This window comes from Garra rufa, chromosome 1 (assembly GCF_049309525.1).
Source record: "Garra rufa chromosome 1, GarRuf1.0, whole genome shotgun sequence".
NCBI lineage: Eukaryota > Metazoa > Chordata > Actinopteri > Cypriniformes > Cyprinidae > Garra > Garra rufa.
The window spans coordinates 72,618,974-72,636,823 of NC_133361.1; the positions used below are offsets into that span (position 1 = coordinate 72,618,974).

Below are 17,850 nucleotides of genomic sequence, written 5' to 3' on the forward strand. Positions count from 1 at the left end.
GAGAAATCAAGTTGCGGCACTGACGTGGAGCCCAACGTTACCAGTGCACCCCAAGCAAAGAAAGCAAAGAAGTCATTGGGAAGCTTCATTAAACAAAGAGAAACTGAAGCAAAGGGTAATTCCTCTCTGACCCTAAAGGATGCTTTGGAAGCAGAGTTAAACACTTACCTGCTAACACCTCTAATAGACAAAATGGAGGATCCACTTGCATGATGGAAAGTACACAAACTAAGCTTTCCTCATCTCGCCAGACTTGCCCGCAAATACCTGTGTATTCCTGCGACAAGCTCGCTGTCAGAGAGACTTTTCAGTACTAGTGGCAACATCGTCTCATCTCAGAATGCCAAACAAGATGGGGTTCCAGACAGATGATGATCAGCAGGATATTAGAGCAGCAGCAGGCTTTAACTCAGGTCCTGTCTGCAGACAAGAAGCTGCGGCATCTAATTCCAACCTGGCAAGATATAGATGTGCTGGAAACTGTAAGCAAGTCACTGGGCCCAATGCTGGATTTCACTGATGCACTTTCAGGGGATGAATACGTCAGTGTCTCCTTTGTAAAGCCAGTTCTTCAGCTCTTCGTTACTGGAATTGCGAGAGGAAGACACAGACCTGACCAGAAAAAATAAAGAAGAAGATGCTGGACTACCTCAATGAGAAATACGAAGATGATGATACTCAGAAGCTGCTAGATATGGCATCTTTTTTGGACCCCAGGTTCAAGATGGACTTCATCAGTGCAGACAAGAAGATCCAAGTTAAGGCCAGTGTGGCATCACAGATGATGGAATGTCAAGTTGCGGCACTGACGTGGAGCCCAACGTTACCAGTGCACCCCAAGCAAAGAAAGCAAAGAAGTCATTGGGAAGCTTCATTAAACAAAGAGAAACTGAAGCAAAGGGTAATTCCTCTCTGACCCTAAAGGATGCTTTGGAAGCAGAGTTAAACACTTACCTGCTAACACCTCCAATAGACAAAATGGAGGATCCACTTGCATGATGGAAAGTACACAAACTAAGCTTTCCTCATCTCGCCAGACTTGCCCGCAAATACCTGTGTATTCCTGCGACAAGCTCGCTGTCAGAGAGACTTTTCAGTACTAGTGGCAACATTGTCACTTGCCAACGAACTTGTCTCAAGCCTGCAAAGGTTGATAGACTTGAGTTCTTAATTAAAAACCTTGAGAAAGCAAAGCATACAGCATACATAAGAATGCATGATCATGATCATGCTGAAGAATACTCAGTTTAGAAGTTTTATTTTGTTTTACTTTGGCACTTTTGCTAAGAAAAGTTGACTTGTGAATCAAAATGCTTACAAGTTGTTTTATAAAAAAATATATTTATTTTAAGTTATATTGTTGTAAACCAATCAGGGGGGTTGGTGTAAAACTGCTGTTTTATTTAAAAATGTGTTCTGCTTTTGCGTTTACAGAAATGTTCTAATTTTGGAATAAAATATTAAGTGACTTTTTGAAATTATCAATATGTAATTATTGGGAATTATTGACTTTAGCCTGGATTGATGGCTCTCAGTATCGTAATATATATCGTTTGGAAAAAAATATCGCAATGTAATTTTTTTCCCCTAGTACACTATATTACACATATCAAAAATACAGATTCAGTACTATATATAAAAACAAAGGAATATTCTGAAAAAAAAAACAAGCTTTGTGCATGACAGGGGATAATATTTAGAGATTTTTACAGTTGATTTGATACCTTTTTTATCAAACGGTGTCAGAGTTTAATGAATTTAAGTGGGTACAGTATATTAAACACCAAAAATACCGTTTCAGTACTGTATATAAAAACAATCATGGATTATTCTGAACAAACAAGCCTTGTACATGACGGTGGAAAATATTTAGGGATTTTTACAGTTGTTTTGATACATTTATCTCAAAAGGTGCTGTTGTTTAATTAATTTATATTATTTCATACATTAAAAGTTGTAAAATTATTATAAAACCCATAAAGTGCTAATTCCAAATGTCTTGTGCATTGACAAGGATGTTTTTCTGAACATTTTAGTATTGGTTTTATAGTATAATGTCATGTAGTTTAATTGTTTAATTAAATTAGATGGTTAACATAAAGGTGCAACATAAAGGACATATACTGTATTTATGTCCATCTGACTAAATTTGAGCTAAAAAAATAACAGGTGCAAGCAGTTTAATTTGCATGAAACCGAATGTCTAATGAATGTCAAACATCATGTGAAGCTGCACAGGAGGATTCAAAGGAAAATCCAGACAGTTCTGTGTCTTCAGACGTTCCCAAGCTCCTAGCCAAACAATCACTCTCTACAAGGAAATCAGTGGTAAGTATTCATTTCATTATGCCCCTTCTTTTCTGCGTCTGCTGGAGATGACACCACCGATACACACCGTAAAACAAACATCAGTTTGGTTGTGCTTTATCTGACAGTGGCCTGTGATACAGGAAACTCAATTTAATTAACGGTTTGTTGTTCTTTTAATATAAAACAGTACGTAGTATATGTTTAATATGAAACATTAGCTTTATTACATTAGTGTTGTTAATTTGTAACTTGCTCTTATTCAGTATTTAAAATTCAATTCTGTATCATAAAAACAACTGTTGAATTGAACTGAAAATCGTTCCATTGATATCTGACGATATTGTCAGATATCACAGTCAATAAAATAGTTTTTACATATCACACAGCCATACATCACAATTAGTGGTGCAACGGATCACAAAACTCACGGTTCGGATCACATCAGGGATTTTGAGTCACGGATCGGATCATTTTTCATTTTTACATTGTTTTTTGCTACTTTTTAGAAATGGTGTCTATATACCCCGTATGTAATAATGTCCCATATCTCAAAAATGCTGCAGTAATCACTGTAGTATGCGCGCACACTTAAAATCAATCGCGGCTGGCTTGACCGTGTTTTTCTGAACCGCGGCTGGCTTTACCGCAGTGATTATTTGCATGAGACGCTGTTTTAATTTTTTTTTATAAAAAATACGGGACAAAACCCGTCCCGTATTGATTCAAAATGGGACGCGCAATTTCATTCTCAAATACGGGACGATTCCGTATTTTAAGGGACGGGTGGCAACCCTAATGCTAAGTTCTTCTAATCCACAGCAAAAAATCCATTAGCTGAACTCATAAAGTCAGTAACAAAACAAGAACAATTACACAAATGACAAGTGTAGATGAATACAATAAAGTTATTAATAAAATCAATAACACTAGTATTCAGGTGCAGAAATTTAATAATTAATTGGAAAATAACTAGTGCTTCGCACTGCAGGAATTTATAGGATGCTGTCTCTTTAAGGCCTAATGCACGTACCTAATACTGGCACGCATCTTTCTCAGCGGTTTCAGTTCACTGAAGACATAAACGACTGTGTTTACCAGAATACCAAAACGGGTATTTAAACATAACTTTGCATGTATGTTAAGATAAGTTTTGAAGAGGAATCAATCTGTGAATCACGCAGTCTAAATTGCGCGTCTCTCTCTGTCTCTCTGTGCGCGTGCTCGCTTGTGTGCGGCCGCGGAAAAAAAAATACATGCATAAAAAAACAGCGCGCATGTTCTCTTTTGCTGCAGCGGTTTAAACTGTTTGAAATGGTAAATTGGCAAGACAAAACATGTGCAACTTATAAACTTTTACTCTATGATGGTTAAACTTAACAGTTAATCCGCGAACCACATGCGTACCGAACCGCAGGGTCCGGTCCGTACGGATCACGGATCATCTACGATCCGTTGCACCCCTAATCACAATACTTGCTTTTTTGTTAGATTTATTGATTTTTAATTTGTTGCAATTCAACTTGATTAGTCTATGAGCATTTATATGCATAAGGTCCTTTTTGTCAAAATTTAAACATAAGAATTAAGAACATGGAAATTTCAAAGTATAAAGAGTTTAATTTGAAGATTTAAGTTACTTGGAGTAACTTAAGAACTTTAGGAATTTCTCTGTTTATAATACTGGGGAGTAGGTTTTTGTTACCAGTTTTCTCAAAGTACACAGGGCAAGTGTATATTCAAAGTCTTTGGTGTTTATTAAGCTTATAATTGTTAACCTTTTAATAAATCCATAAACTAGATGAGGTAACATAAACGTGCAACTGAAACAATATTGTGTGAATTTATGTCTATTAATGCTAAATATAAATTTGGTATTAACTAAGACCTCACTAAACCTCAGAAAGCAGCTTTGATAGCGAAGACGAATATGTCCCTAATTCGGAGACAGATTCAGAAGAATCTGAGGGTCCCTGCTGAAAAAAAACAACATATGCTGGTTAGGTATGTTTTGGTGCTGGGATGTTGGTTTTAGCTGGTTTATGTTTGTCACGGTTCATGCATCTGCCGTGTTCTCAGGTCTTGTGATCATGTGTCTGTCTGTGTTGTTTATTATGACATGTGCTCTGTCTCGTGATCATGTGTCTGTCTGTGTTGTTCGTCATGCTCATTCAGCGCAGCTGCTAATCAGTCCGGCACCAGGTGTCTATCATTACCGTCTGCTACTTATACTCACGCCATTCTCTTCGCCCCTGTCCGATAGTTCATGTTGGATGTGCGTGCTCTTGTCTGGTTCGTATGTTGTTATTCGTGGATTTGTATGTCGTCGTTGGATCGTCTTCACTTCACAGGAAACATCACTACACTTGGACACTCTGCCATCCAGTCCTTGCATCAGTCAGCCGAGAGATCTCACCACCACAGAATCACCGTTTCACCTCACCTGGATTCTGTTCACCTTCAGTTACTTCATCTTTCAATAAACATCATAACCTGCACTTGTTTCCCTTTTGCTTATTTACCAATCGTTACAATGTTGGTCCTTTGCTGGTTAATACTGGTCCTTAGCTGGTTTATGCTGGCCATTTGCTGGTTTATGCTTGTCATGTTGCTGGTCAAGCACCAGTATAAACCAGCAAAGGACCAGCATAAACCAGCTAAAACCAGCATCCCAGCACCAAAACATACCTAACCAGCATATGCTGGTTTAACATTCTGTAAAATGGCAAGACGCTTACCTAAAGGGATCTAAAGAAAGGAGGATCATCTGGACCTTTTGAGGAACAAAGGGAACCGTGCACACAACACAGACGTTCTTAAATCTGGTAAAGGAGTGCTGGTGCCCCGTCAACAATCCAGTGCGAAACAAGTTAATGTGAAGGATTACATGAACTGTTTAAACTGCCAAGGGCTGTTCAGAAGAAAAGCACTTTGGACGCTTATGTCAAGGTGCAACTTGGCCAGGAAGTTCCAGGTCACAAAACCAGGTAGATCCAGAGTTCAGACACTATGTGCTTATGCTGAGCCTGTTCCTGAAGGAGTAGCAAAAAAACTGGAAACTGATCAGTGACATGAAGCAAGATGAAGTAACATTTGCTGTTAAAAGTGATGCATGCATCATCAAATGTAGAGAACACCTGTTTAACAAGATTGGCAATGACAAAACCAAGCACGAACACATTAGAACTAAAGTGTGAGGCTGGTAGGCTGTTGATCAGTGCAAGGAAAATGGGAAAGCTGCAGAGTATAAAAGACTTTTTCATACCTGCAACTTCCATCCTGTTATCAAGGCTGTTAAAGAAACATCAGGATTCAGAGATGAAGATGAGGTCTTTGGAATTCCATCTTTGGCGTTAAAACTGGGGCACAACCTAAAAAAAAGTCCGATATTGCAGAATGTGAAGCGATGATCGCAGGAGATGAAAACGACGTAAAAAATGTCAAAATGTTTCAGCACATGTATTCGGCAAAATGGAATGAATTGGTGTCCGCCTCAGCCTTGAAGACGCTTAACGAAGCAAAGTGGAACTCTCCTGAACTTACAGAGGATGTTAAAAAAAATGCACATGTATCTCCGCAATCAAACTGAACTCTACCAAGAAAAGCTCAAACTTGAAAAGTCAGAAGAACTGGACAAATCTTGCCCAAGTAACTCTGTGTGATGTAATTGTGTTTAATCGCAGGAGAGCAGAAGACTTTTCAAAAATGAGGTAGAATTCGTATCTTCTCCGAAACACATCTGATTTACATTCAGATGCCGCTGATGCTTTATCTGAAGTTTAACATTTCCAGCGCGTCGAAATTAGAGGCAAGCGTTACAGAAAGGTGTCAATACTCCTGACCCCAAGTATGCTGGATTCCATGGAGCTACTAGTGAAGAATCTGGAAACTGGATGAAAATCTCTTTTTTCTGTAGTCCAGATCTGGGCCACACAAGAGCCATAATTCTTTGCTGCATTTGGCCCGAGTGTAACTGCTTGTTTGGCCCAGAGCTGGGCCAGATGTACATTGTTATGTGGGTAGCTTCCCAGATGTTTCCCACATAACAACAATGAATGTTTGATTATGTTTTATTAGATCAAGAAGAAGTTAGAGCTTCCTTGTACAAACCCTTCCAAAAGGCAAAGAACCTGAAATGGAGGAAAAAGAGGAGCACTGCTACTGCTCCAGAATGTAAGGGCAGCCTTCCTCATGCTGACCATGTAAAAGAGCCAATTGAATACTTCAGGTGTCTTCTGAGCAGAAACATCATTGAAGAGCAATCTCTACGCCATCAAGTGTGACCCAACCATGCCCTTGAATGTCACCTTTGAAGAGATGGAGCAGTTCCTGGGCATATGCTCTCACATGGCCTGCAAAACTGCAATGCCTTTGGTTTTTTACCAATGTTTATGATACATGATAATACAATATATTTGTTTTCAATAAAATTCAGGATAAAAGAATGGAATAAATAAAAGCTGTTGGAATAAAAGTTGTTGGAAAGTATGTATGAGTTCTGTGTTAAAGCTTCTAATATTGCAACACCAAGACAGATTCATAACAGTGGCACACCCTGCAACTAAGACACCACACAAGACACAAAAGAGAAGTTCATTGTTTTCTTTTCAGTTGCCTCAATCTCAGATGTGGTGAAGAGATATCAGCGTGTCCTCAGACTTGTGCAAAGCGGCTTCAGGATGACCACAGCTTTCAAGAAATGCTGTGAAAGACACAGCAGCAATTGCAGAGATTTACATGGCAGAAAAAAGAGTCCTAGACAATTTCAAGAGTAAATACACTTTTTTGAAACTAGCACTAGAACTTTTTCGGGGAAAATTAGTTGGTGAACTGAAAGATCAATGAAATGAAAAACAACAAACAGCTCATCCTCTTTTCTGCCAAGAAAGATTGAATATAAGTAACAAGATGTCAACTAGAATGTTGGAAATGTTGGTGTAGTGTTGAAGTTGCTTGACATGGTGCTGTCAGTGCAGCATGTTTATTTTATTATTTTTATTATTTGTGGCGATATGGATACAAATCCATAGCGGCTTTTGTACCTTGCCTGCGGATTGGAACGGAATGGTATATTGGTTAGCCACCCAGAAGCTGCCTGCTTCACACAGCCGATCCACACACACATTCCGGGTTTTCGGGAATTGATAAAAAAGTATTGATTTGACTTAGTAAAATTTTGGATTCTTTGCCTTGTCTGGCGCCCGAACAATGCAATCAAGTACAACCTTTAGTTGACTTGAAATTTAACTTTGGGGGCTGCCACCCTTACAAAATTTCCATCCCTACAGTATCTCATTCTTTGAAACCACAATAATGGGAAAGACTAAAGATGCTAGACAACTGTTGAGGAACAGATGTAGGTCTGCTGTGTATATCTTGCTAACTGGGTTGATTACTGGTTGTACTCCTCTTGTGTTGTTTATTTTCTGAACCTGTTCCTCCCGAACTTTAATAAAACATAATATGACTGAATAAAGCTTATTTGGTCTTCACTATTGAAATAAGAAAGGCAGTTTCAGTTTCTGTTTTCTTTCAGAGTACATGATGAAACATTCCTTGTTTTTCTTGTCAGTAGTCTCTTGTGTCTTAATTAACATGGATCTCTTGGGGTTCAGTTAAGAAACCGATAGATGTGCGCAAATTGGCTGTGTCCAAAATGGCATTCTTCCCTACTATATAGTAGGCGAGCAAATAAGTTTGTCTGAATCCTCAGTTTTCATAAAAGAGTAGACAAAGATTCCCTGGTTGGTGCACTAATTCTCGCCAGATTCGGACGTACAGTTGTGTTCAAAATAATAGCAGTGTGTTCAAAAAGTTAATAATTATAATAACTTTTATTTAAATACACACAAATGCATTTGGAACACTGCACATTTGATTCTGAATAAAAACATAAAGAAAAGATTTATCAAATTTGACCATATGTCCTCTTTTCCCTGAAAAATTTGAAAAAATACGTATTCAGCTTTTGCTTTCTACAGTTGCCAGTCATTGTGTGTGTTTTTGTATTACAGCTTTGTGCAGGACTGTTTTCTTAATCCCGCTCCTGCAAACATTCTAATATTGAATATAATTTTCGCACATCAGTCGCTATCAATATGCAGAGTATTTAAATTACTTTGGATGCTGTTTGTGTTGAATCCCCATTTTTCCCCCCACGGAATTGGGCTTATTTTAACCTTTTGCCGCCGGTTGATTTTCTCCCAAGGGTTAAAAGTTTGAAATATTGCATAAATTCCATTTCACTGCAGTGCTTGTATTGAAACGTTTAGCATTCTACCTGTGATAAAACTGTGGTAGATATTAGTTTTGTGAAGGAAGGACACTGTGTTAGGAAGCTTTTTAGCTGTGTTTCTTATCAATCTGCATAACGGTGACTGTAAAATATGTAGTTCTGGTATGGAAATTATATATTTTGATACCAAAACTAGGACCCCCTCCCCCAAATTAATATACTTAATTTGCATTTTAATGCCTACTTAACTGTTATACTGTAAGAAAAAGAGTATAAACCATAAACATTGGCCCTGTGTTCAAATCATATCTCTTGAATTGCTGAAAGTGCAAAGATGCTAAGAAGTATAGTCTATTTGTGATTGTGCTGTAAAAGCCACATACATCTTAATGAAGATTACTAAATGTTTAACAACTGACAGAAAAGCATTACGTACTTGCTCATTTTTTATTACGTAAAAGCTTGCTAATTTACGTTTGAAAATGATGAAAATTAACCTTTTTTTTCTTTTCAAACTTTTCTGTTTCACAGCATGTTTCATCAAGACCACAGCCGTCAAATCTGCCAAAACAGAAGGTTTGATTGATTTTGATTATTTTCTGATGATCAGTTTTTCTGCAACATATTTTATACTTCACTATCAAGACAATAAGATATTTTACATAATAATTTAATATTTATCCGTTTAACAATGTAGAATAAAATATTTGATCAAACAGCAGTCAGTAAAAATTACTCACAGGGCTTTTCTGCAGCATCTCACAGCTGGAACGAGTCTCTTGTAGTTTGAAGAAGAAGTGAATCTCTTTGGGTTGAACTCATCCAGCACCTTCTCTGACATCAGCAGTATGTAGGTCAGCACTGTGCACATTGAAGATGAGAGCTCTCTTCCTGGATGTTCCTCTGAACTGATGTAACTCTGGATTTTCTCATATAATGAATGATCCTTGAGCTCAAGTAAGCAGTAGAATGGGTTGACTAAAGCTTCATCTGAGATATAGAACCTGTCTTGTTTTTGGTAAGGATAAAAATCTGTCTTGTTTTATTGGATTCAGTAAAACGTTGTTACAAATCCAAAATATGCTAACAGACCATTTCTCCAAAGGTGATTTATCTTGTTTTGAATAAATAAACTGTAAATGATCATATGACTGATAAATTATGAAAACGTTTTTTACGTCATTTTAAGGAAAAAAAGTTACATTATTTAAAGTTATACATGATATATGTCAGTTTAATGAAATTATATGTTGAATTGACTTACACAACTATGTTGATTGTTCTTAAAAATATAAGGCAGCAACGTTTTTTACGATGTAGTTTTAAATATAATAGGCGTTTACTCTTTTATTGTCCACCAGCATCTAAACACCAGACATGTTAACACAGTTCTGTGTTTAAATATAATGAGAAGTCATTTAAAATATAGATATAGGCATTTTTATAAACTTTGTTTATATATTTTAGTAATGATTGGATTTAAAGTCCCCCTGTAGTGAAAATCAAGTATATGATGTATATTTGTCTCTGTTGTGATTTTAATATGCTTTAAGACAAACCACATGCCAATCCATTAATCAACACCATTGCTTGGTATTTTCTCCCCTTAAAACGGTGGTTTCCCAAAGGTTGTCTCAGAAACTTGTTTTGTGATTCATTTGCATATTCATAGATCAGCATATACTGCCCTCCAAAGACAAAGTGCAGTAACTACGCCAACACTGAAACTGAGAAAAATCCCTATAAAGTTTTTACGCCAGCTAGTCAAACATGTTGAAACTCACGTTTCTCTGAAACGGGACACAATTGAACCAGGAGACTTTGCCACAAGACAAAACAGTTGTTACAAAGCCTTAACTCAATTTTGACCAAATGTGTAGTTACTGCGCTTTGCCTTTGTATGGCAGAATAGTAAATGAAACAAAGGGGGTAGAGTTACATTCAAGCTGTTTTGAGGCATGAGAAAAAACATTTAAATGTGTAATTTTGATGATTAAAGATTAGTTTTAGGGGATACAATTATTGACTACAATGGGGCATTTTGCAATACATCAGTTCAAAAGGTTCAAGGCATAGTTCATAATTTACTCACTCTCATGCTCTTTTAAACCGGTATGACTTGATATGTCTCTCCCACTCTATCAGATGTGAGGATTGTTCTCCTTGGTAAAACTGGAGCGGGAAAGAGTTGACACCATCCTGGGTCAAGTGCGTTTTCATACAAAATTTTCAGCAGAATCAGGTGCTAACACCTGTGAGAGGAAAGATATAGTGAGGGATGGAAGAAGAATCTCAGTCATTGACACTCCAGGACTATTTGATCCGAATAAATCAGAAGAAGACACAAAGGTTGAAATAGCGAGATGTGTCTCCATGTCTGCTCCTGGTCCTCATGTGTGTGGCTTTGAAATTCACAGTCGAAGAGAGTAATGCAGTGAACTGCATTCAGGAGAACTTTGGAGAAGAAGCTACTCGTTACACTATCGTTCTGTTCACTCACGCTGATGAATTAGAAGATCAATCATTAGATGAGTATATCAGAGAAAATATTCATATCCAAAGACTTGTTAATAACTGTGGTGGAAGATTTCACTCATATAACAATCAGGGCATATGGAACAGAAATCAGGTCACTGAACTGATGAAAAAGATTGAGGAGATGGTGAGAAACAATACTTATGAAATGCATAAACATAAGGCACTAGCACTAAGCTTAATACTACCAAATGGAGGAGGAGGAGGAGGCAACGGAGACGACGACGGTCACAAAGGAGGACTGCATTACACCACACAGATGTATAAACAAGCCCAGCAAAAAAAAGGGAAGGTTGAAAGGGAAGCTTTTCAACAAAAAGAGACAGACTTTATAAAAGTAGCACTAGTTGTAGGAGGACTAACACTAGTAGTAGCAGGACCAGCAGTAGCATTTAAAATTTTATCAGGAGCAATGGCTTTTTTGTAAACCGTAACAGCAGCAGCAAGTTTGAAATCTGTTAAATGTTTTTCTTTTTCAAGTTAAAAGATTACACTGTACACTCATCTTCTCACCACATGAACACTAAGCATTTCTAACAAAAAATAACCCTGGTGAAAAAACCAGCTAAAACCAGCCTAGGCTGGTTGCCTGGTTTTAACTGGTCATAGCTCGGCGGCAGGCTGGTTTTAGCGGGGTTTTGACCATTTTTCCAGCCTGGCCAGACTGGTCTTAGCTGGTCAGGCTGGGAAACCATCAGCTAAAACCAGCCTGGGAGACCAGCGAAAACCAGCTACTTCCAGCTTAAACCAGCTAAGACCAGCCAACCAGCCTAGGCTGGTTTTAGCTGTTTTTTTCAGCAGTGAAGGATTTGCTATTATAAATAATGATATCACAACCAGCAGTGTCTCTTCTGCATGCCATATGAAAATAAATATGTAATAATTATCAGATATCGAGTAGGGAGATCATTAATTAACTCATTAGATAAATTACTTGTTATTATTATTATTATTAGTGATTGTCACAATGCATGTAAGAATGTGAAACACAACATAGAAGTAAATGCAAAGTCTTTAATAAATCCTCAGGCAGAGTAACAAACAAACAGACAAACAGACAGGAGACTGGATCTCACACACAGTAGATAACACTGTAGCCAGACAAAGAAACTGAGAACTTATAAAGGGGTGCTAATTACAAAGACAGGTGTAGGGAATGACACTGATTAACAGGAAGACCAAATTTGGGCATAGGGAGAAACCAAATGCAACAGTCCAACAGGGGGAAACAATGGGAAAAACCAAACATGGTTTTTATCAACTTGAGTTTTATTAACAGTTGTGAGAAGGGCCATTTCTGTATGCTCGCTGTCAACATATCAATAAACGCAGCATTAGGTTTGTCCAGGTATCCTAAAACTTTAAAAGTCATGCATTTGTTGTGAAGCTGTAAAAAGTGCTAGGCAAATAAATTTGATCAAAAAAGTCAACCTTCCTTTACTTTTGTTCTCTAAGATGAATCTTTCAAACTGACACAAGGCTCATTTACACATTTGAAGATAAAAGTAAATCGAGATTGAATTATCTTTTACATTTGAATGTTTACTTCAATGTTGCAATAAGCGATTTCTCAGAAACACTGCAGAATTGCACAGTGAGTTTATGAATTTAGGGGCGGGGCTATAAAGTTAGGGGTGTGATCCTTTTGTGTAGGGGCGTGTTTTGATTTGGTCAACAGCAGTGTCTCAGAAATCTCTTATTGCCCCATTAATTGGGAGACAAAATTGTTGAAGTGGACATTGGATACAAAACTAACTTTTCCGGACTTCCGGTAGAGAGGGCTAACGGAGTAGACGTGTTTGCCTTCGCTCCCGTACTTTTTTACTTTAACCTCACGTTAAGCCCATTTACTCTGCATTTGGACCTCAAAAAGGACTGTTCGTAACCAGCACTGTAACTTTGATTAACAACATGACTTATAAATCGCTTAAGCAGAGCAAAGAAGAACTGAAAGCGGACCCCGCCGAGGACAGGACTAGCGAGCTTAACATGGCGGCGATGATCAAACTTTTGAAATCAACATTGCCAGACCCTTTCGGCCGAGTTTAAAACAACCATCTCAACACTTGAGGAGAAGATCGATCGCATCCAGTCTACGCTGTCAGATCACACACAAAAGATTACTTCGTTAGAATCGAATGCCAATGTAGTAGACGAGCGAGTTCTGGCATTAGAAACCACCTGCGCCACCTTGGCTGAGAGCTGCGCGAAACTACAAGATAAAGTTGTGGACCTGGAATCACGCAGCCGTCGTAATAATATTCGGATTGTGGGCATACCGGAATCGCTTGAAGGGACCCGACCTTCGGTTTTCTTTGCGCAGGTGCTGGTGTAACGGAGGCCAGCCAGTAGGTGGTGTGCAGGTAAACCTCACCCCCCGATCTCAAGAGACGCACTAGCGACTGTCGCTAGAGGTTGCAGCCTTTAGCCTCCTTGTTAGTGTGTCCGCCTCCCGTGCCGGAGACCCGGGTTCGAGACCCGCTCGGAGCGGGTGCGGTGGGACCCGGGTGTGAGGGGTTACATTGGTGCCGTGACCCGGACGGGAGTGAGGTTTAGGGGGGTGAGTGTAACGGAGGCCAGCTAGTAGGTGCGGTGCAGGTAAACCTCACTCCCCGATCTCAAGAGATGCACTAGCGACTGACGTTAGAGGTTGCAGCCTTTAGCCTCCTTGTTAGTGCGTCCAGTGCCCGAGACCCGCTCGGAGCGGGTGCGGTAGGATTGTCTGCCGGTTACACTGGCAGACATTCTTGGAAAAGACGTCTTGCCCTATCCCCCAGAGATCGACCGGGCACATAGAGCTCTGTATAGTAAACCAGCGGCGGGGAAGTAGCCGAGGCCAGTCATCATTCGGCTGCACCGCTTCCAGCAGAAAGAACTGATTATTCGGGAGGCTGGCACCAAAAGAGGCAAACTGGTTTACCAGGGCAGCCCAGTCGCCATCTACGAGGCGTCCCAGCGCGCTAAATACCGACCCGTGATGGCGGAGCTATATAACCTTGGTTTCAAGCCAATTCTAACTTTTCCGGCAAGGCTCTTCATCTGGACCAAAGACGGAGGTAAGAAGAAGCTCTCTTCGGTGATGGAGGCGGAAGACTTTGTAACGTCGGTCCACTTGGAACATGTGCCATAACGCGGCTAATGCATATTCTATGTCAGCCGTCTAATCATGGGCGTCGGAACCATTGTACTTGGGTGGGACAGGACCCACCCACTTTTGCAGACCAATGATATTGGACCCACCCACTTTTACCGAGTATGTCTTTGCACTTTTCAGAGCACCGTTAGACTCAGTCAAATCCATTGTATGAGGTATGCCTTAATAAATTAAACTTCATTTAGCTACAGCCTTAAATTACATGCTGTTGTTTCCTCAAATTCATTCCACTTGGCTTATTCAGAGTCCATATCAATTAAACTCATTCCGGGTTTTCACTAGTCGGTCGTGCCTGCTGCACTCCTGAGACACAGCAAAGTAAAGCAGCGTAACTTCTGCTCAGATACACCTAACCCTAGCTGATACTTTATTTCAACTTTTCGATTATTTCATTTATTCACAAATAAACAAATGCCTTTCCGATATGATATAGGTGAAAAGGGAGACGATTTCGGAAATGATTTCACCAAAAGGCGGACGCGAACTCGGGTCTCCCGCGTCAAAAACGATACGATAGTGATATTATCACTCACGCCACTGAAATTGTTCTTCTATAGCAGTCTTTTGTAATATTTGTAAATATGACCTATTTGCATTGTGTAAAAACACATTAAATAAAAGGCACAAGACTACAGAAAATGGCATATACTCAAAGATTATAGAATACATACACTTACTTCCATTCAAATGTCTTTGCTATTTTTGCACATTGTCTGTCTTGTATACTTGTATATTGTTCTTTATTTTAATATGTATCGTCTTGTCAATGTCATTCTGTAGCACTGTGGAGCTCTGTCACAAAAACAAATTCCTAGTATGTGCAAACATGCCTGGCAATAAAGCTCATTCTGATTCTGATTCTGATTCTGATACTTTAAAGGGACTTTGAAATTCTACAGTATTTTTTTCTGGAGGACCCACCCACATTTATTTTGCTTCCGACGCCCATGCGTCTAATATTCAACTTGTCGGTACCGTTAGTTTCGTTATTGTTCCTTTTTGCCTGAGAGACTAACACAAGTTGCAAAACTACTTGGATTTTAATATTTTTACATTGAAATTATTATTTTTTTTTACTATACCAGACTCAGGAATTACAACGGTGCTGGCTATTGTCTACTTAAAGGTACCTGAATAATTTTAATATTATCCGTAGTTTTTTTTTCTTTTTTCGTTCACCTACTGGGTTCAGGACATTCCATAGTTTTTCGTTCACAAGCCTTTTAAATGGTTTAATTATGCAGATATGTTTTTTGTGTTTTGAAAATTATGCTGTTTTTGTTACTTGAATGTTCTTATGTTGGGACTGTTTCATTATTAGGTCCACCTCCTTAGATAATTGTGCACGTTTCTCTTATTCTCCTCACATCCTCACATCCCCGCTCCTTACCAAGTGCATCCAGTTTTTTGGATAAGCCTAAAAGAACGGTGTAAAAGTTTGTATTGTCAATTAACTCTAAAAACTAAAGTGTGTTATTGTGAAACGGATACGTACCTTTTGACACATGACATTGAACCAAAAAAAGTGCTTGATGTCTTTCCTTTGCTCACGCATGTGTTTTTGTACTGATGGATGGCGATCTGTTACAATAGCTCCAACTTTCAAACCAGCAGACTCTAGAAACGCGAGGCTCCTCAGAAACCCTTCTTTCTCCATCCGTACACTGTTTCCCACTTCATTACTCTGGACACATGCATACGATTCCAGAACAGGGGTGTCAAACTCCAGTTCCTGGAGGACCAAAAACACACTCCCATTTTTCTCTCCTTCAATGGTGATTTTACCAGGTAATATGTATAGTGTAGGGGGCGGGACTTGTGGAATTCTAGAGATTATTTGATTGGACAGAAACTTTGACAAGAATCCGAAGTGCACGGTGATGTCAAAAAAATCATTGATCTGTTTGAGCGGAAGTGACGAGACTGTAATTTTTGAATGCTTATATCTTCTGAAAACGAATTTTGTCATTGTTTTGGAGTGGACTAGCTTATAAGTGAACTTCAGCCTAACAAGTTCATACTAAGAAACAAAAAACTTTAATTTTGATTTCAGGGGGACTTTAAAAGTAATATCCCCTTTTTAAAATCAGCTCATTCCCAGCTTCTTGTCATTGTGACGTCACACCGACAGAGGCCCCTCCCACAATAGTTGAATAGAGCCTTGTGTGACTTTGATTGACATGAGCGCCTTACCTTAGCCCCGCCCTCACCAAGCTGAAACAGTCTGACTCCGATCGCCATTGTGTGACTTTGTTTGTTGGCAAGGTTCGCCGCTAAATTCGGCTAAAGTAAACATCTCATCCCAGGCAGAGAGGGGTGGGGCTAGCAGAGCTCATTTGAATTTAAAGGGCCCATGCAGTAAAACGAGCTGATATTTTGCAGAGCTGATTTTGACAAGGTAAAAGGTTTTTTTTTTTTTACACTACTATTGAGAATTTTTAAACAAAGTATATTAGAGACTTTTCATTAAGACCCTAAAGAATCATATGAACTTGTGGAAAATGGGCATCCGATGACCCCTTATATACAATGTTAATACACAGAACTGGTACATTGCATCAGGATCTCAAGCAAGTTGGCATTTTCAAACACAACTGCACAACTATTTATTTAAACAAAAATAATCTTGAACAAATTAGAACTTTTGTGTTGCTTTATGCCAAAGCAAAAAGCAACACAAAACATAAACAGTTAAATCAGTAGTAAAACTGTATAAATCAGGCATTTATACATTGATTTGTACTTGAGTATTCATAAGTTGTTTTATTTGCGCTATAAATGCTTAGTGCCTTCATTCTAAATTGTCAAATTTATGATAAAACAAACAATACATGTATTTTTTATGCACTTTCATTTGTATTTGAGATAAATATATTCACCTCAGATCAAGCAGCATCGATCTTTTCCTTTTTAATATTTGCAGCATGAACTGAACATGGAAAAATAATTGAATGCATTCAAAATAAAATCAATAAACAGGATGTCTCATACTAATATCATAAATGGTAATGATGGTGATGACTGACACAATTTACAAAAAAAATTTAATCATACAGTGTATTGAATACAATAAATAGCAACTATTTAACAGATTAAGACTTTAGAAAATTATGACTTTATAAAAACACATTTCAAAAATAAAACTAAAGATGCACTGGTCAACCTGAAACCAATTGGAAACCAGATTCTGCTTCTATCACGTGACCATGGGTGTTTTTTTGGTTAGTTTTTGTTTTATTTCATACCTGACGCTCCTAACTTGCCTTGTATAATTATTAGTATTTCTGTTTGCTTTATCAGTGCTTTAAAATATGTAAATAACTGAGATTATAAAGATATGAAAGTAAATCTGCTGGTTATTGAAGAATCATTTAAAAATATATTTTGAATTTTACTTTATCAGACACTCCTTTTAACTTTACTCTTTCTTTTTCTTTTAAAATCAGTTATTTGCATTTTAATATAATTTGCATCTGGTATAAATGGTTTCATCACTCAAACATTACACTCTTCGGTAGTTTTCTGATATTTTCAGCGTATGCATGCATTCAATGGATTTAATTTCGACGTAATGCATTATTTGCGTATATTTTATTTTATGAACGCTTCTATAATTTTA

General features: G+C 38.3%; 1 pseudogene; it reads left to right on the forward strand.

Annotated features, from left to right (window-relative positions):
• The first annotated feature begins 637 nt into the window (after positions 1 to 637).
• Positions 638 to 14,207, forward strand: LOC141319703 (GTPase IMAP family member 9-like; annotated as a pseudogene).
• Positions 14,208 to 17,850: the final 3,643 nt, after the last annotated feature.